General features: G+C 46.5%; 1 long non-coding RNA gene across 1 annotated transcript in view; it reads left to right on the top strand.

Annotated features, from left to right (window-relative positions):
• The first annotated feature begins 10,831 nt into the window (after positions 1-10,831).
• Positions 10,832-23,208, top strand: part of LOC114018956 — a 30,977-nt gene continuing 18,600 nt past the window's right edge. Inside the window, exon 1 of the long non-coding RNA XR_005226455.2 lies at positions 10,832-10,966. This is a non-coding gene — a long non-coding RNA (uncharacterized LOC114018956). The remainder of the gene's footprint in view (positions 10,967-23,208) is intronic.

Raw genomic sequence — 23,208 nt, 5'->3', positions numbered from 1 at the left:
ATCTAGATGAGCTGATGTAGCCCCGGAAGACCTCTGAGTACCCCCAGCGGTACACGTACCCCTGGTTGAGAACCACTGCCCCAGCACAAGCCCTGCTACCATGAGTCTGTCTGTGGCTGGGGGCTGGGAGGCTTGCTCTCAGATGTGGTGCAGCCATGAGGCCAGAAGAGGGCGTGTAACAACTGTTCTTTCTGAAAACAACTACCATGGGCCATTGAGCAGCCTGGAGTCAAATTCTGAGCAGTTTCTGTCTCGCCTGGGAATGAACTGCTTTGACACTTTTGAAAAGGAAAATACTGACGTGTACTTACTGTGCCGCTAAAACCCCCTGTTTTACACTCTCTCATCTCCTTCCATCAGACATATACATGCAGCTCTCCTTGTCCTCTCCACTCACTTCTATCCCACGTGCACAACTGGGAGACTCACACACATACTGTCTAAACACATGTGCACTTATACCTGCAGGGACTAACACTTCATCTACAAATATACACCTGGTATAAAAACACCCCAATACAGCCGAAACAACCATGGCTGGTGGCAACTGTGAGCAGAGCTAGATACGGCCCCAATCAAAAACCGTTTAGCTGAAATGCTCCCTGCAATTTGAATAACACGGGATCTGGATTCAAACAGCTTCTGGTTTCACAAAAGCACAACTCCAGCTGTCCAGTATTTTCAATCCACCAGTAGCCCTGGTTTTGGCCACCTCTGCTAGGCACCACCTCAGGCTTCCTAGACTTGCGTTCAAACAGAATTGATGACATGTTTGGGAAAGCTTGCATTTACTCCTGAGTTCTGGCCCAGACTGGACCTGAAAGAGCTACAGTGCTGGGGAAGAGGCTGTGCACATGAGCTTTCAAAGCTAAATTAGCAGGCACAGGAAGCTCACATAGTGCAAATTCAAATCTAATTCAGACTCTGAAATTGTGGGGCTTTGTCCACTACCAATAGTGACATTCATAGCATATAGGCAGCCCGTCAACATACACATACATACAACTGTCACACAATGCACTTCCCCCATACTTGAACCTCCCTTGTTTCTTTCCTTAATTCATGCACTCACCTGTACGTCTCATGCACGTACCACTCACGTTTACATGCACTGCCTCATGCCCTTGTCCCCATACTGCTGTGTGCCCATGCACTCTCCCGTGCACCACTCTCCTGTACACCATAAATACACCCATTAACACTTTCCCCATGCTCGTGCACCTTTTCTCCCTCTCCACCCCCACTGCTCTAGCATAAATTCACACTGTGAACCCTGTACACACAGCACCTCTCCTACAGGTGCACATGCCGTGTACCTATAGCATGCACACATACCTTCTCCTCAACAGACAACCCTTTGTGGCTATGCTCTGTTCTTTGACCTGTTCTATTTTTTTTCTCCCTACTTCCCTGTTCCCTGCCCCTCCCTCTCATTCAGGTTGTTAATTACAACTGATTCTTCATGAACAACAGAGCTGGCTGAATGTTTTTGACCAAAAAAGCTTTTCAGCTGAACTCCCTCCTCCACTCCCTTATTTTTTTTCTTGCAAGAAAATACATTCAATGAAAATTTCCAATTTTTAGCTGGAGGGGGTGGAAATCCACTCAGAATGTTTTTGTTTGGAAAATGCTGAACCTTTTCCTTTGGACGTTTCTGAATCAGAATTTTTTTCAGAACAGTTTGTTTGGCCAAGAAAAATATTTTGACTCTTTTTGACAGTTTGCGATGAAAAACCTATGAGGAACTATTGGAATTTCCTGAACAGCTCTAGCAAACTCTCCCTTACAAACACTGGGTGGCTGCATTACTACCGCCAGCTTGCCCAGGCCTGCCTGAGCATTCTGGGTCTGCGTTTAATGACACACTAGCAGTAGACTGTGCATTACTAAGGCATGAAGGATTGAGTGTGATGTCATGTAAGTTTCTTTCCCTCCCACCCCCCATTTGCATGAGGTGTTGCTGTGTGGGGGTGCAGCAAATTACAGTGAAGGACACCTGCCAATAGATTGCATGTAAGAGTTCTGCAGAGGCCTGCTAGGATCAGCAAAGATTTCCAGCAGTGGGAAGCTAGGGCAGGGCAGAACTCTTCCCTGCATTGATTCCTAGCATGCCTCGTCTTTCTCCTGTTGGAAACCCTCTGCCTGTGTGATGTGCCTCCCTGCTGCCAGCTGTTCTTGTGACCATTCGGTGGGAAGGCAGTACTGGGGGTGTGTATGTGATTTGGCTCGCATCCCGTGTCGGTGAAAGCAGTGGGGCAGGGAGTAGAAAGTGGGAGAGGAATGGCAGCATGGGGTGATATTGGGGTGAGGGCTTTTAAGGGTAAGGGAGCTAGGTGCGGGGAAGGGGTAGGGCCTTGAAAGCTAAGGCTGAGCATTCACCTCTCCGTGCTCTAAGGGTTAATGGTCAGGCTTGCTTGCCCTCTGTTCCCTGAGCCCAACTGCTACTGAGCTAATTACTCTTACCTCACCTGCTCTTTCTGTGCTAGGCAGGCACTGGCATCTAGCAATGTCATGAGACGTTTCTCTGAGCTGGTTGCTTCCTGAGTTACGGGAAGTGCCTGACTGAGGTTTCTGAACAAGCTCTGGCACCTGGCTCTAGTAATCTGCAGTTTACTCTGGTGCTGACCCTCAGCTTCGTTCCCCAGCCTGGCCGCCTGCTCTGACCACTGGGCCCGATGGTCTATACCCCGGTTCATAACAGTGAGGTTCTTTGCCCTGTGTTATTCAAGTCAGGATTACTCCCTCGTCCGCAGTTGACCTCTTCACCCTAACTGTAGCGTCCCATAAAGGCATTCGTACCTGTGTACTGCTTTGTGTTAGGTCAGAATAGGCCCACGTTTAAGTTTTATAGCTAGCATTTAGCGGATAACTTTATTTGTAATGAGCTTTCTCATCTGTTCCTGTTTGAGAGGGGCCTCTCCAGTCCCCTTTATCCCAGCGCTCCATTCACTTTGTCCAACGGATTTCCAGCCAAACCAAAGATAATAGCTGAAAGCATCTCACATATAGTAGAGTAATGACTCAAATCCTCAGTCACTGAGGCTAACGTAACTAGAGAGCTCTGTGCATAAATTAAGTATGATCACGTTCATGGAGAACTGATGCAGCCCTCTCTCCCTTACTGACGAGTTCTCTGAGGTAAATGGCATTTGGCCATATTTTCAGGACTGGTCTCAGTAACACCGAGACAAACACATAGAAATTCTAGAGGAGAGTTCCTTGAAACCTCCCCAAGAGCAGTGGGGTGGATGTATTTAAATTCCTAAACATGTGTTGGACCATCATACTAGGTTACTCTTTAGTCTTATCCTTGTTTTGGAAGCAGATTTTTGAGACCTTTTGGAAAACAAGGGCAGTCATTCACACTGTTTCCAGTATGCTGGCCTAGGGGGGAAAAACTCTCCCTCACCACTCCATTAATCCTGGAGGATATTCAGTTTTAAAAGTCCATTGCAAAGGTAGGGCTCTTCTTGGGGAGATCTAAACTTTCATCTAACGACCTTCCCTGTCCTACCACAACCTTGGCTTCCAGGCTGAGACTAAGTGCAGAGAGATACAGCACGTAGTGGGTCCTCATCTCAAAGTGAAATGGAAGCCTCCATTTGGTGTGTCTATGGATTTCTGGGTGACCAATCATGTTAATGTGGCTGCTGCTCAGACACCATCAGGACACAGCTTCTTAAGGATAAACCAGGCTAAGCTGACTCCTCTGAATCCGTACAGAATGAACATACCAGGATGACATGAGAGGGGCACTGTTGTAGGAGAGATCATGTTATGCATGAGGAGCGAAGCCTGGGGTGAAATCCAGGTCTCATTAAAGACAATGGGAGTTTTTCCATTGACATCAGAGAGTCCAGGATTTCACACCAGATTCTGACTACCCTGTGATCTTTAAAATTCCTATGCCACTTCTCTTAAGAGTAACAGTGTTAATCCAAGCATCATCCCCCACTTCCATCACAGGTACTTATATTCTGTCTCCCTCAATGCCCCTGTCAACTGGCTACAGTACTCTTCGCTTCCTGTCCAAAGTAGTTGCTCAGTGATGCTCTGCACTGGTAAATAACTGCCCCTTTCCTCCTCAGAGGTGGCTACATTTGAGTAGCAGTTGAAGTGACTGTTACATAAAGTTTGTGAAGTGCTTTATGATCCTTCCAAACAAAAGAGACTAGAGGAATGTAAATCGTTATCATGAAGTTCCTGATGTAGCTTACATGGAATGTGCATACACGCAGAGACAAGCTGAAGTAGTTGGAGAGAGGCTCCGGAGGGACATCCAGCAGCTTGGATTGGGCGGTGGCCTTTCCCTTGCTGCTGGCTTCTTCCTATGTCTTTTTGCTTGCTTTCTGATCTTTCCTTCCCCCCGCACCCTCCCCCCCCACTTTGTAATCAGATAGAGGGAGGGAAGAGAGAGGATCTACGTTACTTGGAACTCTGCCTCCTTAAAGAGGGTCTTATTTCTCACCAGAATCAGTACAGTGTCATGCCATGTCCTTCTGAAGGAGGTTTTTCTTGTCCATGCCACAGTGTCCACCAGAGGTGAATATTTCTGGCCTAGAATTAGTGCTGGCCCAAGCCTCAATGTTCAATTGTTTTGATTCAGCTCATTTATCAGACCTCCCACATTTACATATAAGCTCCTTGAGAGAGTTCCCTGTGTTGCCTGCTTCTGGCTGGCCTGGAAGTATCATGAGAACAAACATTGGATGGCATGTCAGCACTTCTGCCTCAGCTCAGGCCAGAACCAGGAAACGCAGAGGTTCATGACAGTGAATGTGTAATCTTGAGCAAATAACTTACTCGCACGCTGCCTCAGTTTCCCTGTCTGTAAAATGGGTATAATACTTATTTACCTTGGACTGGGGTTGTGAGGCTTAATTCATTAACATTTGTCAAGTGCTCTAAGAACCTCAGATGGAAGGTGCTATAGGAGGGTAATGGATCTTTAATTTCATATATCTAGTAAATCTGCCTTTTCAGTAACAGTAGTGTGACATTATTGACATGAACTGTGACCGAATAGATCATTGTTGCAACCAAGGTCCTATAGTTGCACCAAAGCTTGTACAAAGGAGGTCAAGTAAGGTGTCTATAGAAAGGTTGTAATTTGCTGGTTATGATTATGTTGTCTGTAAGTGTGTATCATTTTTGTATTTGAAGTTATGAATATTGGCTATGTACTTGTATCTCCGTGTGTTTGATTCTAAGGCCTGGTCTACACTACGAGTTTGTCGGATTTAGCAGTGTTAAGTCGAATTAACCCTGCACCCATCCACACAACTAAGCCATTTTTTCCAACATAAAGGGCTCTTAAAACCAATTTCTGTACTCCTCCCCAATGAGGGGATTAGCGCTGAAATCGACATCGCCGTTTCAAATTAGGGTTAGTGTGGAAGCAATTCAAAGGTATTGGCCTCTGGGAGCTATCCCACAGTGCACCACTGTGACCGCTCTGGACAGCACTCTGAACTTGGATGCACTGGCCAGGTGTACAGGAAAAGCCCTGGGAACTTTTGAATCTCGTTTCCTGTTTGGCCAGGCGAGCTCATCAGCACAGGTGACCACGCAGAGCTAATCAGCACAGGTGACCATGCAGTCCCAGAATCGAAAAAGAGCTCCAGCATGGACCAAACGGGAGGTACTGGATCTGATCGCTGTATGGGGAGAGAAATCCGTGCTATCAGAACTACGTTCCAAAAGACGAAATGCCAAAACATTTCAAAAAATCTCTGAGGCCATCAGGGACAGAGGCTACAGCAGGGACGCAACACAGTGCCGCTTGAAACTTAAGGAGCTCAGACAAGCGTACCAGAAAACCAAAGAATCAAACGGACGCTCCGGGACAGAGCCCCAGACATGCCACTTCTACGTTGAGCTGCATGCAATTCTAGGGGGGCCGCCACCACTACCTCACCCCTGTCCGTGGACTCCGATGATGGGGTACTCTCCGCCATGCCTGAGGATTTTGTGGACGGGGAAGATGAGGAGGAGGAGGAGCTTGAAGAGAGCACACAGCACACCATTCTCCCCGACAGCCAGGATCTTTTTATCTCCCTGACTGAAATACCTTCCCAACGCAACGAAGCCGGAGAAGGGGCCTCTGGTGAGTGTACCTTTTTAAATATAATACATGTTATAAAAGCAAGCATTTTTTTAATGATTAAGCAGCCCTGAGGACTTGGGATGCATTCGTGGCCAGTACAGCTACTGGAAAAGTCTGTTAACGTGTCTGGGGATGGAGCGGAAATCCTCCAGGGACATCTCCATGAAGCTCTCCTGGAGGTTCTCTAAAAGCCTTTGCGGAAGGTTTCTGGGGAGAGCAGCCTTATTCCGTCCTCCATGGTCGGACACTTTACCACGCCATGCTAGTAGCAAGTAATCCAGTATCATTGCATGACAAAGCCTGGCAGCGTATGGTCCCGGTGTTTGCTGGCATTCAAGCAATATCCGTTCTTTATCTCTCTGTGTTATCCTCAGGAGAGTGATATCGTTCATGGTAACCTGGTTGAAATACGGGAATTTAATTAAGGGGACATTCAGAGGTGGCCGTTCCTACTGGGCTGTTAGCCTGTGGCTGAAAAGAAATCCTCCCCGCAGTTAGCCAAACGGTGGGGGGGGGGCCATTGGTGCTGAGCTGTTCGCGTTTGGCTAACAGGGATCTTCCCTGATACCAGCCATGCGGTGGGGGGAGGGGTAAAGTGATCATCCCAGAGAATTGGATGGGTGGGGGGGTTAGTTTGGTTTCTGCTGCTGCACGTTAACATGAAAACTGCAGCACCTAATGGCCAACTCAACGTGCTTTGCTTGGTATGGGAGAGGAGGGCGCTGATGTTATGAAGGCTACAGAAGCCGAAAGACTATGGTTTACCATGGCCGCCTGCAAGCCGAATTCTGTTGCCCGGCACTGCGTGTGTGATCTCTAACACCAAAGCCACAGGCACTCAATATAAGATGCAAAATACGACCTTGTACCGAAATCACATGTGCTATGTAATGCGAATAGTGTTGTTCACCATGAAAGAGTATAGCCATTGTTCTGTAAAATGTATCTTTTAAAATACTTCACTCCCTTTTATTCCTCCAGCAACTGCAAATGTTTCAAGCCTCCCTCCTCCGTCCCAAAGGCTATCTCCGATAAGGTGGCGAATAAAACGCATGCGTGATGAAATGTTCTCTGAGCTTATGCAGTCGTCTGGCACTGACAGAGCTCAGCAGAATGTGTGGAGGGACACAATGGCAGAGTACAGGAAAGTGGCCAATGAACGTTAGGAGAGGTGGCAGCAGGAAGATCAGAGGAGGCATGAGGCAACACTGGGGCGACTGCGGGATCAAACGGACATGTTCTGGCGTCTGGTGGAGGTTCATGAACTACAGGAGGATCACAGACTGCTGCTGCAGCCCCTGTTTAACCGCCCTCCCTCCTCCCCAAGTGCCATAGTCTCCTAACTCAGATGCCCAAGAACACGGGGGCGGAGGCTCCGGGCACCCAACCACTCCACCCCAGTGGACAGCCCAAGCAACAGAAGGCTGTCATTCAAGAAGTTTTGAAGTGGCCTTTTCCTTCCCTCCTACCCTCCTCCCACACCCCACCCAGGCTACCTTGTGAGTTATCTCCCCATTTTTATAACCAATTAATAAAGAATACATGTTTTTAAAATGATAGTGACTTTATTTCCTTTGCAAGCAAGCTGTGATCAAAGGGGGAGGGTGAGTGGCTTACAGGGAATTTAGAGGCAACCAAGGGAGCAGGTTTTCATCAAGGAGAAACAAACAGAAGTGTCACACAGTACCCTGGCCAGTCATGAAACTGGTTTTCAAAGCTTCTCTGATGTGCAGCGCTTCCTGCTGTGCTCTTCTAACCGTGCTGGTGTCTGGCTGCATGTATTCAGTGGCCAGGCGATTTGCCACAACCTCCCACCCTGTCATAAACATCTCCCCCTTACTCTCACAGAGATTGTGGAGCACGCAGCAAGCAGCAATAACAATGGGAATATGGGTTTCACTGAGGTCTGAGCGAATCAGTAAATTGCGCCAGCGACCCTTTAAACGTCCAAATGCACACTCTACCACCATTCTGCACTTGCTCAGCCTGTAGTTGAGCAGCTCCTTACTACTGTCCAGGGTGCCTGTGTACGGCTTCATGAGCCAGGGCATTAAGGGGTAGGCTGGGTCCCCAAGGATAACTATAGGCATTTCAACATCCCCAACAGTTATTTTCTGGTCTGGGAAGTAAATCCCTTCCTGCAGCCGTTGAAACAGACCAGAGTTCCTGAAGAGATGAGCGTCATGAACCTTTCCCGGCCATCCCATGTTGATGTTGGTGAAACGTCCCTTGTGATCCACCAGTGCTTTCAGCACTATTGAAAAGTACCCCTTGCGGTTTATGTACTGGCTGCCCTCGTGGTCCGGTCCCAAGATAGGGATATGTGTTCTGTCTATAGCCCCACCACAGTTAGGGAATCCCATTACAGCAAAGCCATCCACTATAACCTGCACATTTCCCAGACTCACTACCTTTGATAGCAACAGCTCAATGATTGCGCTGGCTACTTGAATCACAACAACCCCCACAGTAGATTTGCCCACTCCAAATTGATTCCCGACTGACCGGTAGCTGTCTGGCATTGCAAGCTTCTGCAGGGCTATTGCCACTCGCTTGTGAACTGTGAGGGCTGCTCTCATCTTGGTGTTCTTGTGCTTTAGGGCAGGGGAAAGCAAGTCACAAAGATCCATGAAAGTGCCCTTATGCATGCGAAAGTTTCAGAGACACAGGGAATCATCCCAAACCTGCAACACTATGCGGTCCAACCACTCTGTGCTTGTTTCCCGTGCCCAGAATCGGCGTTCCACGGGATGAGCCTGCCCTAGTAACACCATGATCTCCAAATTGCTGAGGACTGCGATTTTAGACAAATCTGTGTTCATGTCCTCATCACCGAGCTTCCGTCGCCTCCTCGCCTGGTTTTTCAGGTGCTGGTTCTGCATAAACTGCACGATAATGTGCGAGGTGTTTACAATGGTCATAACTGCTGCGGTGAGCTGAATGGGCTCCATGCTTGCTGTGCTATGGCATCTGCTCGGACAATCCAGGGAAAAGGGCGTGAAATGATTGTCTGCTGTTGCTTTCATGGAGGGAGGGAGGGTTGACTGATGACATTTACCCATAACCACCCGCGACAAAATTTGGCCCCATCAGGCATTGGGAGCTCAGCCCAGAATTCCAATGAGCAGCGGGGACTGCGGGAACTGTGGGATAGCTACCCACAGTGCACCGCTCGGAATGTTGACACTTGCCATGGTACTGTGGACACACACCGCTGAATTAATGTGCTTAGTGAGGATGCATGCATTCGACTTTATACAATCTGTTCCCAAAAATCGACTTCTGTAAAATCGGAGTACTTTCGTAGTGTAGACATGGCCTAAGTAGCCTCAGTGAAGCATTTGGACAGCTTCTTGAGAAAGGACTATTCTCAGTAAGTGCCCAATCAGAAACACTTAACTGACAATGGACTTTGGGAGATGCCAATCCACATCTGAGCTTTCCTGGGAACATTGAAACTAACATGTAAACAATGGCGTCAGCTTGTAAAAAGCTGACTCGTTCATGAACATGTGACTTGCCCAGGTGGCTAAAAACTCCATCTTGTTGCTGTGACTTTGCACAGAAGAACAAGAGGGTTTCCACCCACAAGAGAGAGAATATAAAAGGCCCTGGAAACCTCTCCATTTTGTCTTCTTCTGGCTCAAGAGATGGCCTCTCCACCCCAAAGAGATGCCTGAAAGAAACTGGAACAAAGTGTAACTACGGGAGTGTCAGTGATTGCTGGACCCAGGCCATAAGCCACAATGTTTATCTGAAAAGGATTGGGCCCAGAGTAGCAAGGAGTCTAGTCTGTGAGAGAAGCTTATTGGGACATCTCTGAGGGTGAGATTTACCTGTATTCAGTTTCCTACTGTATTAGGCTTAGACTTGCGTGTTTTGTTTTATTTTGTTTGGTAACTTACTTTGTTCTGTCTGTTATTACCTGGAACGACTTAAATCCTACTTTTTATATTTAATAAAATCACTTTTGCTTATTAATTATCCCAGAGTAAGTAATTAATATCTGGGGGAGCAAACAGCTGCGTATATCTCTCTATCAGTGTTATAGAGGGCGGACAATTTATGAGTTTACCCTGTATAAGCTTTATACACAGTAAAACAGATTTATTTGGGGTTTGGATCCCATTGGGAGGTGGATGTCTGGGTGCTAGAGACAGGAGCACTTGCTAAGCCATTTTCAGTTAAATCTGTAGCTTTTGGGGCATGGGTCAGACCCTGGGTCTGTGTCGCAGCAGACTAGCGTGCCTGACTCAACAGGGCATGGTTCTGAAGGCCCAAACTGGCAGAGAAAATGGGCTCAGAGGTAGTCTCGGCACATCAGGTGACAGTCCCAAGGGGGTCTCTGTGACCGAACCCGTCACAAGTAGTAAAAAGGAAATGCTATTACTCCTTGCAGAAACAGGTTGTAATTTGCATGATGTTTTTAACTCTGTATCAGCTTCAACAAGTCCCAGAGAGAGATGTTCTCATCTGTCCATAACAATGCAGCAGCCTCCAAGGGCTCCTATCAGATTTGTGTAAGAGTTCCTATTTCTGACTTAAGTGGCCTGTTCCTGTCGGGGATTGTCTGTCACTGGAACACAGCGACAGGCTGACACGTGTTTGCGTCTTTGCTTGTGAATGGAGCCCTGTGCTTTTCGCAGCTACAGCAGCAGGCATGTGAGATCAGTTCTATTCTGGTGATAATGGGCTGTTTCCCTGGCCCTGCCATACCCTGAGTGTGTAGTTGTCTGTAGCCTTTCTCTGACTCACAGTGGAAAACCAGTGCACACCTATGTGTCCCATAACAGACACACCCACTCTATCACAAATATTGAGTGACTCCCTGAGCAGCAGCAATAAAGGATTCCAACAAAGGTAAGATTCGTGGCTGAGATGGTGGTGTGTGCAAGCGAAGGGACTATCTTTATCTGAAGGAATATTTTTTTTCTGTTGCTGTTGCCCTCAATGGGAGCTGTATTTGTTGTTTATTTGATGGACTTTTTCCCTAGTTCGACCCCTCCCCTTCCATCTTTTTGGGGGAGGCTCTGGATTGTCATCTCCCCCTGACTTTGGAAAGCAGTCCACTCAGGTGGACGCTCTTGGTATGGCAATGGGGAGCCCCGGGGTTCTCTTTCCTTCCTCACTCTTTCCACCTCCTGCTCCCAAGGTTTGTTTTTTAAGGGGCATGGTAGCTGGCTCCACTCCCTGCTGGGAGACTGGCAGACTCTGCTCCCCACCAAAATGCCTGAGATTTTATTGGACTCCAACTGTGCTGTCCAGCGTGGCATGTTGTCCTCCTTGTGTTTACTATTGATTATGTACTTAGCCTTCAGGCTACCATGGCTGGGAGAGAGGCGAGTGAGTGAGCATGAGGGAAAAGCTTGCTTGCTTTCTCACAGAAGTTTTCTGGAGCCTCGTTTTTCTCCAGTTCACTATTCCTGATGTCAGCGGTTAATAAATATGGGCTGAGATAAGAGCACATCCTGGAGGGTCAGAGACAAATCTGGTTGAAAACAAGGTTGTGCCCATTCTTACTTGAGCTGGGCAAATAGAACAAAGTAGCCATGAATGTTCTTGTGACTAATGCCTGCCCATGGACTTCACTGGTGATTGGGATCTGTTTTATTCACACACATGTAGGTGAACTGGCTTTGACTCCCCAATCTGCTCACAGAACAGAAGCTGTCATGCGTACCAACATGAATAAATAGGCATGAGAGTATTCACATTGGCCGTGCTTTCATGGCCATTTTGAGGAGCTCTTTTTCCAAGCTGCACAGTAGACTCCTCACAGTTACATATGTTCACAGATAACTGGCGACCAGAAAAGGAGATTCCTTCTGCTCACAAAACATAAGGCATCCAATCAGGGAACAGATATTCTATCATGTGACTTAAATGAGCCATCGCTTGGTGTGAACAATGACTAAGGAAAAAAATAATCTCAGCAAGCAGTTCACAAATAATCCATATGCTAAAATTTGTCCGCACAAACCCATTTGTCAACCCATTGTGAATAACAATCACATCTGTAAACGTTCAACCTGTTCATGGATAATCCAGGAACAGAAAAAGAGACCGTTTGTCAGATAATTTATCTGCAGTGAATGATTTAACCAGCTTTAATCATATGTGACAGCAACTTGGAGTGTGCTGTTTTGGTCAATATATTTGAATTAGTCTCTTCTGCTAGGGGGTGGGTCTGTCATGTCACTATACCAAGGTTCAAGGATGGTCTGTGTTATTTCTTTGCTCATCCTGTGACCAGCAGCAACATCCTCTCCCCTCACCCCAGTCCACAGACATGCCCATAGCTCCCTAGAATAGCCTGCATTTCTGTTTATATGAGCATGTATCGTGCAGAATCATAAAAAGTAGAGCTAGAAAAGAGCTGTTAAGTGAGATATACATCATCTACCTCTGGTCATTTGCAATGTTCTCCTTAGTGAATATTTCCTAGTGTTTTATCTGGTCAAATTTTGTATGCCTGGACTGCTAGGGTGTTCCTTGTTACACAGTGCAATAGAATTGTGTTGTCAGTGAGTTTTCCTTTCAGATATTCAGCCAAAATGTTTCATTTTTGACCAGATCAACAAGATTTACAATAGGGGCAGGGAATAACCTAGACAAATGCAAGCTATTCAATCGGGGCTGCAGGGTGGGGGAAGTAATCTGAAACGGATCTTCAATGGGAGGGCAATAGCTGGAAAGCAGTAATGCTGAATGAGAGCTGTGTGGAGTGGACAGCAAACTCGCAATCTGATATGCTAGCAAACCCCCCTCCCAACAGATTCTGGACTATGGATCAGTATGTAGAGGACTGCATTACTGGGGGGAAGATGAGTCTGTCTCTGAGATAACACAGCACCTCACATACCGGCTTCAGTGGTGGGTGCCAAATAGCCATTGATAAACTGGGAGGAACTGAGCGAAGAACAACTAAAATGATTAATGGGTCTGGCACGATTTTCTCTCTCTCTCTCTCTCTGCAGGTTAAATAACTGAAGGCTGTGCACAATGTTTAGGCCCCACTCTTTAAGAAAACATTTTTCCCAGCAGTCAAGTACATGCTTAAAGGCTTTCCTGATCTGGGGCTACAGCTTGGCCAAGTGATGATAAAGTGGGTGGCATGTTAACTACAGTATCTGAAGAGTGTAAACACTGATATAATGCAGCGCCTGTGGGCGGGTGGGTTGTCGACAGCAGGGATCTAACCAGTGACCCCTGGATATATTAAAATCATGAGCTTCCACTTCCTGAACTGAAAGACCCAGCAGACTCTTAAATGCCTGCCAGTGCCAGCCATCCCCTAGAAGGGAAAGAGAGCCAGGCTACATAAGTATGGGTGACACCAAGAAGGGATAGGGGTGAGGAATGCAGTAGAACTTGAAGAAATATGATGAAAGTGAGTGAAGGTGCGTTAGAATATTGGGAGGAAAACACCCCTACCGCTGAGGACTTTGAGCCTTTCCAGTAAAATAGTGGATGCTCCATTACTGAAGTCATTTAAAACTGGATTGGACATAGCAAGAAGACCAACAAGATAATGAAACTAGGTGTGTTTTTATGTATTTTACTGGGAGCAGCAATGACTGCTGTAATGTTAAGGTTGTGTAGTAGTTTTCATTCTAGCCCCGCATTTTCAGTTGCTCAGAACTAACTGAAACTTCCATTTTTCAGGCTGTAATTTCCCAGGGTTGGTCTCTGTTGGAATGTGCATTTTTCTGGAAAGTTTGAGGAAATGTGGTTCAGAATGAGGAGAGTGGTATAAATACTTTCTCCTTCATCAACAAAATTCTTGCAACTCTTTTAACAGCCTTGCAGCCCAAAAGCAGCTGAGAACAGAAAGTTGAAACTTGGCAGGGAAATAGGTGCTCACAAAAGAGAAGTGCTTTGGCTTGCCCCAGGAAAGTTGGTTTTGGTTTGGCCTCATTTTGATTTCTCTCAAGTCACACTGAGCATGTACAGTATTTTTTGCTAAGCTCAAAGTGCAAAGCTGAAGAAGGCTTTGCTGCGTTAGTGGTTGGGATCACTGCATAATGACAAGTCTAGGAAAGTGTACTATGGACTTTGCAAGACACAAAGTGGAGCCCTGGCCTTACTCCTGTGGCCCTTGTAAGGAGCAAAGAGATGGAGAGCGTACTTTGCAAGGTGGACAGGAGAGCACACTGCTCTGATACACTTAAAGAGCTGCAGCTGCTAATGCTCACAGGTGAGGCACTCTCTGCTCAGGTGTTCACAGGATGGGACCCTTCTCCTGGGCTTATAAGGGGCAAGGCATTAGGGGCATGGGACAGAACTCTTGAGTTTAGCCAGCTAGGCCCAGATCCTCAAAGTAGTTAGGCAGCTAACTCCCAGGGAATTGGTGCTTAAAAACCTTTGAGGCTCTGGGTCATAGTTCCCAAGTCTGGCATTTATATGCGTTATGGGTAACTTTGTGTAGGAGTATTAAAGTCCTGGAGAATGACATGGGAGATTACTAGCCTTACAGTAGATGGTCTTGAAGTTTTATACACATGGATCCCACTGTAGGTGAATGGCTAGCAGATGGGCAATAGGAAATATGTAAATAACTGTAGACAGCCCTCTCAAACCGCGCATCTGCTCTAGAAGCTGCCTTAATAGAACAGCGATTGGTAAACGTATGAACCAAACTACAAGTAGCTGCCCTACAGATCTCAGAAATAAGGCTAGCAGAAAGCCTCTGGCCTGAGAGGGAAGAGGTAGTTTGTTGAATGCAGTCTGTAACCCTTTTTGAGAGTCTTTGAGGGGAAATAGCCTGTCCTGTAGACTTATCACCAAAAGGTGAAGTCTGGATGATTTACGATATGGATTTGTTCTGGAAAGATAGCCATAGGTAGCCCTGAGAACGTTTAGTGTGTAGAGATTAGTCTCTGTAGCAGAGTCATGAGCTTTAGGAAAAAAATGACTGGTAAATGCATAGATTGATCTATAGAAAAATCCCAGACCACTTCTGGTTTAATAATAACAATAACTTTGGATGTGGCCTGACAGTAACCCTATCCTTCTGAAAAATGGTATCCAGAGCACTTGCCATCAAAGCCTGCATTTCACTTACCCTGCAAGCTGAGGAGATGGCGACCAAAAAAAAAAGCCATTTTAACAGAGGGGAGATATAGTGAACCTGATGTAAAGGGTTAAAAAGAAAGGGTCTATTAAAGATAGGGGCACTATAGTCAAGTCCCAGGTAGGGAATGGCTCTTTAACTGGTAGAATGCATGAAGTGGGCCCACTAAAAACATAGACTGTTAAGTGGGGGAAAATTGTAGGGTGGGGGATATGCAGACACAGTGGTGAGATTAACTCCAACATTATTAATCAAGAGTCCTGAGTTTCAATGACAATAAATCATCCAAAATAGATTGAATCCAGGGGCTGAATGGATCACAGTGAAAATCATTTCCACTCATCGTGGTATGTCCTCCTAGTAGAGGCTCTTCTGCTCTGGACTGTAAATTCCTGTACAGCCATTCTATCTACAGCCACTGGATGAGCCAAGAAGGACTGGCGAGAAGGCTCTGAGTGCTTGAGGAAAGCATGAGGTCTCTTTGAGCCAGAAGACCTCTTAGCCCCAAAAGGGGTGTCTCTTGTAGCCAGAGCATTCATTGAAGTTGGTTTTTAAGTAGGAGCAGACTGCTTCTGAGGAGTAATGCTGGCATCAGAGATACTGTGCATTGTCTTCTCCATCAGAAATAACTGTAACTGGGCCTCACAAGTCTTCTATGGGTGCTTAGAACATAAAGAACATAAGAACGGCCCTACTGGGTCAGACCAAAGGTCGATCTAGCCCAGTATCCTGTCTTCCGACAGTGGCCAATGCCAGGTGCCCCAGAGGGAATGACCAGAACAGATACTTATCAAGTGATCCATCCCCTGTCGCCCACTCCAAGCTTCTGGCAAACAGAGGCTAGGAATGCCATCCTTCTCATCCTGGCTAATAGCCATTGATGGACCTATCCTCCATGAATTTATCTAGCATTTTTTTTAACCCTGTTAGTCTCGGCCATCACAACATCCTCTGGCAAAGAGTTTGACAGAAGAATTACAAATAGGATGCTTGTCTGGGATATGAGACTCTCTGCCAAACAAAACCTTTTTCCTATGTATATCATTGGCAGTCATAGCAGCCGCATAGGCAGGGCAGATTTTAAAGCCAGGAGACCTATTCTCAGCCATCAGACTCTACTTTTCAGTACTGAGGTGAGATTCAGAAGAAAACGATGGCTTTTGGTTTTTATTTTAAATAAAGAGGCTTCAATAAAATGTCTTAAGTTTCCAACAAGACTAACGATACATTCTAAACCTATCTAGGGGCTATGAGAAAGCAGGAGGACACTGTAGGCTCTGCCATGTGCAGTCAGAAGGAACTGAATGGTGTTTGGGGCTGCCCTGTCCTTTATACCTTCACTGTAAGGGTTGCAAGTGTGCGCAGGGTGCATACACAGCCCTAACAATCACTACTGACTAAAAGATTCCAGGCTTGCATGCCCTACAATTGGATCAGTGTCAGCCAGTTCCTGAAGAACTTCTTTTTACTATCCCTTACCTGGGGAGTTTTTGTTTTTTCACTTTTCAAGAAGCACCATACAAAACTACCCTAAGAGAACATTACTGAGCACCTTTCTAATAGGATACAGCTGGATTTCTAGCACTGATGGGTTGTGAGATGGTGATGTTGAGCATAGATGGGTTGTGAGATGCTGGACCTAGTCATTGCATATTGTGCCTCAGACCAATGTAAAGTTATGGGAGAAATTCTCCATTATTTCTTTTCTTATTGTTATACTCTCCTCCCGTCACTCACAGTGGCACATCACTCAGTGGCACAAGCTTTTAAGCTGCAAAAGGAGGTTTCTCTCTGCAAAAGCCCTCATGCATCAACACTGGTCACACTCTTCATTAAACAAACCAGCCTAGACAAATCCCACAGGCTGATAGGCAGCTTCTCTTTGACAGCAGCTAGAGCCAGGGGTGCTAACGAGAACCATCACCATATGAACAACAGTGTTGAGGGTTCAAATCCGAGTGCGTGGGTTTCCAGAATGCAGAGAGTTATCATGTGCAGTAGATCAGAAGAAGGCAGTCTTGCATGGAATGGCTTTGGTGGAGGAATGGTGAGAAGAGAGGTGCACATGGATCTGCTCTAAGATCCCAGAGAAAGTTGACTGTCCCGTTATTTATGCAGAGAAGTGTGATAAGTCTCTCTCGGTGTATCTGTCTAGTTCAGTCTGCCCTGTGCTTCCCTCACTTAGTTACAGGCACAGCACTCCCTACGAGATGCTTTTCTTGTGGGTATTCTGTGAACAATTTAGTTTCCAGCTCCCACCATGCCTTCCCACTGCCTCCTCCCTGTGCATGTCCTATCCTCATGCAAAGAGGGACCAATTTTTCTCCTGGGCTGAGCAGTAACTTGACCCCTGTAGTAGTTCAGTCAAGGGGTTTCTGTCTCGCCTACAACCAGCTGGGCCCAATTATGGGATGGTTTGAATAATGTGAGTGGGCTGGGGATGGCTGTGCTGTAGGGGATGAAGCTTTTCCAGGCTTCATTTTCTCCTATAGGCTGGGAAGCTCAGTTTGCACTGAAGGGTCCATTTCATGTTCTGAATTACTGAGTGCCTTGTGATGTGAAAGAGTCGAGCACAATCTGCCCTCCAAGGCTGGGCAACCCGTATTCACCCTTAAAACACACATACTGGCTGTGCCTAGATCGAGGCTGCAGCAGTGCTGAGTGATTCAAGCAACAGTGAGGCTTGAAGCTGATATCGGGGTGTGGGCAGCGGGCAATGACATTGAGACGAAGTTCCTTCCTCTTCCAGTGGAGAATCACCTCGCCCTGTGGGCTGGGAGTTAAATAGTAATACAAATATTGATGAGCTAGCCATGGATTTCTGCATAAGCTTGAGGGAGACTCACCTGATCTAGAAAGTCCACCTCCAGTCCACTGAGCTGTAGATGGGTACCTGATCCATTTGGTTAGGGGAGTCAGAGATGGTGCTAGCCACATCACTTGTCCATGTACTGTTGGCTATGGAAACTGACGTGTCTGAACCACCTCCACTCAATGAGCCAAATGTGGCTTGAGGCGGACTTTGACTTTGAGGCATGGGTTTGCTGTTCCTCTGGTACTGCTCCTGGCATGTGAGCTGGTGGTGTTTAAATATTTATTAATGACTTGGAAAAGAGGGGGCGCAGTGAAGTGGGAACATTTGTGGATGGCACAACGTGTTAGGTTAGAGAGGACTGTGAGGAACCCCAGAGGGGCCAATCCAAGCTAGGTGATCCAAGGCAGATGAAATCCATTGTTGACAATGCAGGGTTATGCATGTTTGAGCTACTCTTACACGCTGCTGGGTTCTAATTGACTGTAACCACTTGGGAAAGAGAGCTGTGGATAGTTCAGTGAAAACATCTGCTCACACTGCAGCAGTGATCTAAAAAGAGAACAAAATGGCTGGCTGTGTAAGGAATGGGATAGAAAATAAGTGAAAACCGAGGATTGCTCATATAAATCAACGCAACATGCCCACCTGGAGGGCTGTGGGCAGCACTGATCTCCCTATCTCAAAAAAGAAAGAGCAGAAATATAAGGTGTCCAGAGACAAGGAATGAAAATGATCACAGGCATCGACTTCAGAATGAGGAAAGACTGAAAAGATTTGGTTTGTTTCATTTACAGATGAATAAGAAGGGACATGACAGGTATTCAAAATAATGATTGAAGGTGAATCCTATTTACCCTCTAATAATACAAGAGCGAGGAGACATTCAAGGCAAGTCTACACTACAAAATTATGTTGACTTAATTACGTCGGCATACAGCCGCCGCAGTAATTAAATCACTTTTGCGTGTCCAGCTACGCTCCTTGTGTTGGCGGTGCACATCCTCACCAGAAGTGCTTGTATTGATTGTACTGTCAGTGTGGGGCATTGTGGGATGGCTTCTGAAAGCCAGTAACAGTCTAAGTAAGCGACGCAGTGTCTACACTAACACTGTGTCAACCTAACTACATCGACATTGACTCTATGCTTCTCATGGAGGTTGAGTTAAGTCCGTATAGCAGTCACACTGGTGGGAGCGAAATTTTAATGTAGACACTTACTTAGTTAGGTCGACGTAAGCTGCCTTGTGTTGACCTAACTGTGTAGTGTAGACTGGGCTTCAATTTCATTGAATGGCAACACCTTTAATGCTGATAAAAGGAAAGCTCTCTTACACAATGCATAATCCACCTATGGAACTTATTGCCACAAAATATTGCTACCAAGAATTTAGCAGGATTCAATAGAGGGTTGAATATTACGTGGATAATTACGTGGATAATCTATCATTAATTAGATACAATAAGGGTTATATATTGCCATGTTTTAGCATCTAAGTCAACCTCTGATTGATAGGTGAGGGCAGGTTATTCCATATGTAAGCAGAGTCAGGATGAGCTCTACCTTGACGTCTGGTGGTGAGTTGTGGCAAGTTGTGGAAAAGAACTTCAGGGGCTGATCTCATTTGCATAGGCACACCCACCCACCCCCTAGAATGAGGCCATAACTGCCCAAATGGTCACTTTGGCTGTTGTGGGATCCCCAGTGTCTCTGTTATTGGGGCGGGAAGAATAAATTGTTATTACCCTGATTATGGGAACTGTGCTTAGGAACTGTACTTGGCCTTTTGTTATGATGGAGGGACTCACCATCAACTAAGTAGCACTCGCTAGGCAAGGGACATGGGTTCCAAAACTCTGTGAATGGAGAGAGGCTTGAGACAGGTATTAGTACCTGGTGGTGTGGGCCCCTTTGTGAGGGCCTGAAGCACCAATTGCACCTCTGTCTCTCTCCACTGTGGAATGTCAGAGCTAATTTTGGGTCTATTAAGAGTCTTGCTACAGGTATTGTGCTGAATTCACTTTGGCCTCATGGTGCACCAGCACTAAGGCTCCCACTACTATGAGCTGAAATCACTGAGCACTGTGTCAAGTAGTGGGGAGCCGGAAGATCTAGCGTGCAGTGGTGCTGTTCGTGGATAGGCTGGCGGAGTGTTTGTGAGATGGCGAGGTGAGCTGAGCAGAGCTGTTCATGAGACAGCGAGCTGTGCAGAGCGGAGCCCTGTGGGGCAGTCAGCTTCAGGACACGTAAGGTACCCCTTACCTCTTTCCCCCACACACAGGCATATTTTAGCCAGACTGGGGAGTAACACTCTGCAGATGAACTTTTGAACTCTGGGGCTGGACTTTTTGGACTTTGGGTGATTTGTGGATTGCTGGACTCAAGAGACGTTTGGGTTCTGGGACTCAAGAACCCGAGGGAAAGGATGTGGCCCAATTTGCTGGGGTGGGTCTTTGCTCATGGTTTGGTGAATGAACACTAGTTGTGGTGTTTCCCCAATTTAATGCTGATGTCGTTTACCTCATGTTATTAAAGATTCTCTGCTACACCGAGACTCTGTGCTTGCAAGAGGGGAAGTATTGCCTCTTTGAGGCGCCCAGGGGGTGTGTAAGATTTTCCCAGGTCACTGGGTGGGGGCTCGAGCCACTTTTGCATTTGCTCTGATGAGAGGGAACCCCTGTGTACTGAACCCGGCCCTTGCTGCTATCAACTTGGCCTGGCAGAAGGGTTACACATAATTGTCCACTTTGGGGTTTACTTCACCTTCCTCTGAAGCAGCTGTTACTTGCCACTGTCAGAGACAGGATACTGGACAACTGGCTTGATCTGGTATGGCAATTCCCATAAGCACACACAACAGTGTGGCTTTCAAATAAGTGAGGCCTTGAGTAATCACTTGCTTTGCTTACAAGGCCAGACCTCTGGGTTCTAGCTTCTTGTTCTCTTCAAAGAATAACTCGGGCATAAGGTGGTGTGTGGTGTGTGTCTTTGTTTTTTCTTTTTTCTCCCTCCAAAAATATAAAAGCAAATTAGATTTTACATCAGAATATTTTCATATTTTTGTTTATCTGTCAGGAGCTGAGCTCAGAGCTTTGTGTTTCTCGGCAACCAGTTGATAACTTTCAATTGCAAAGTATTTTCCTGTGCTGCTGTAAATGGTTGTAGGGTAAATGGACCCCGGCCCATGCAGGTTAGTGTAGAAGGAAGTGGTTTCCAAATATTTTGTTCTGTTACACTGACCGCTGCACTGCCAAGGAATCTGTCACCTGTCTATGATCTTAAGCAGTTTTGATTTAGCTGTGAAACAGCTTTGGAGTACTTTCCCTGGTCGTCTTCGCTCTTCCAGAGCAGGGGAAAGGAATCCATTGTTAACACTGGCATATATGGCATTGCTTAGTGAAATTCTTCTAGGGTGGTTAAGCCACTCAAGCAAGACAAGTCTTAGCCTCCGATACGGTTAGAAAATGTGACCTAGTTAAACCCAGCAGTTTGAGTGTGATGAAATGAAAGTGACTTGTGTTTGCTGAAATTTGATACCAAAAATAGGGCACTAGATTCTTTCCTTGCTAGAAAAGATGCATTACAGAGCATGTATGTGTGTGTGAATACATTACCATAGCAACCACTGTCCCACCCTTCCCTGATCAAGAGCATTACTGCATTTTGCTGAAGGATGTCTGATACCCCCATATCCCATCCCCCAGCCTCTTCTCCTTCCCCCTCCCCCCCCCACCTCCTCATACTGCTCCATGAAATCAAATTAAAGGGTGAAATGAATTTTGGAGTTGCTGCTAGTGGCCAGGAAATGTCTATGCATAGAAAAAGGGCCCTGTCTGTCCATGCCGGAGCAGCAGTGCACTAACTCGGGCCTTGTTTTAAAAACAGCCCTACTTGGAAAGCTGTTACTACTGCAAGGGAGCTGTAAACCCACCATGCAATAATGTCATTGCTTTGATGGATAATGGGAGGGGTGGACACTTTATTTCCAGTACGGCTTTGTACTCGGCAGCCTCTCTCACGGCAGCAATGAAACCAGCAATGCTAATCAGACCCTTCCTCCCTCCCCTCGCTCTCTTCTCAGGGCCACAATGCCCCCATTTGCTGCTCAGTTCTTGTAGGGAAAAGGAATTCTATACCACTTGAGAAATAAAGTCCTTCCTAAGAGCCTGTCTTCTCCTCTCATGGCATTGGTGAGTTGGGGGCAAGAAGGATTTATGCCAGCCTCTCCCATTACGATCAGCACAAAGGTGGACAAAGTGCAGCTCATGCGCTAAATGCAATCTGTTCAAAGTTCTACAAGGTGGCTCTCATTCTTAATACTGAGGTGCGGTCCTGAAAGACTACTGGGTCCAGCATGCAAAGCAGCCTGGCTGCTCTAATAGAGATGGAGAACCTCAGAGGAGAGGGATAGCTCAGTGGTTTGAGCATTGGCCTGCTAAACCCAGGGTTGTGAGTTCAATCTTTGAGAGGGCCATTTAGGGATCTGGGGGAAAAAAAATTGGGGATTGGTCCTGCTTTGAGCAGGGGGTTGGACTAGATGACCTCCTGAGGTCCCTTCCAACCCTGATATTCTTTGATTCTATGCTGGGGCCTGTAGTCTCTGGACCACAGATCATCATTAAGGCTGAGGAGAACTCCAATTGATTCCATGGGTATAGTGAGGTACATTCTATGCAACCCTTTGCAAAGTTTAGGCATCTCTGCTGTAGTGCTGAGGGATACTGTTGGTATCTGTCCCACATGGTAGAGGAGATACAAGACTTCACTGTACTGAATACAAAGGTGATGCTCCATGGAGGCTGGTAGAGCCAGACAGCCCTGTAGCTCTTCCTAGATCCCAGACTAACAGTCTCCGCTGCCTAGCATCAGTGCACAGCGTCTTCCTAAATCCTGGGCTGAACTCTGCCGTCATGGAATGGGCATCTGACTACCCTGGAATTTGTTCAGTGACAGGCTTGAACATGTCTCACCACCCTATGTGATAGGCTGCCCTATGTGATAGGATTCTTCTGCATGGCCAAGAAAAAACTAAAATGGGTATGACAGTGTCCTCCTTGTATCTGGTGGAACTGTGCTGCTGTGCTTGTATATCCTGAGATCTGTTCTCCACCAGTGCCTGAAGGATTTATGTATGCAACTCCCATTAACGCTAATGGGCATTGCCTATGTAAATCCCCTGGGCACTGATTTGTCTTTAGTGAGGTTTTCGATACAGT

Source organism: Chelonia mydas, chromosome 1, assembly GCF_015237465.2.
Source record: "Chelonia mydas isolate rCheMyd1 chromosome 1, rCheMyd1.pri.v2, whole genome shotgun sequence".
NCBI lineage: Eukaryota > Metazoa > Chordata > Testudines > Cheloniidae > Chelonia > Chelonia mydas.
Note: the sequence above shows the minus strand (reverse complement) of the source record. Positions and strands in the feature narration are given on the sequence as shown.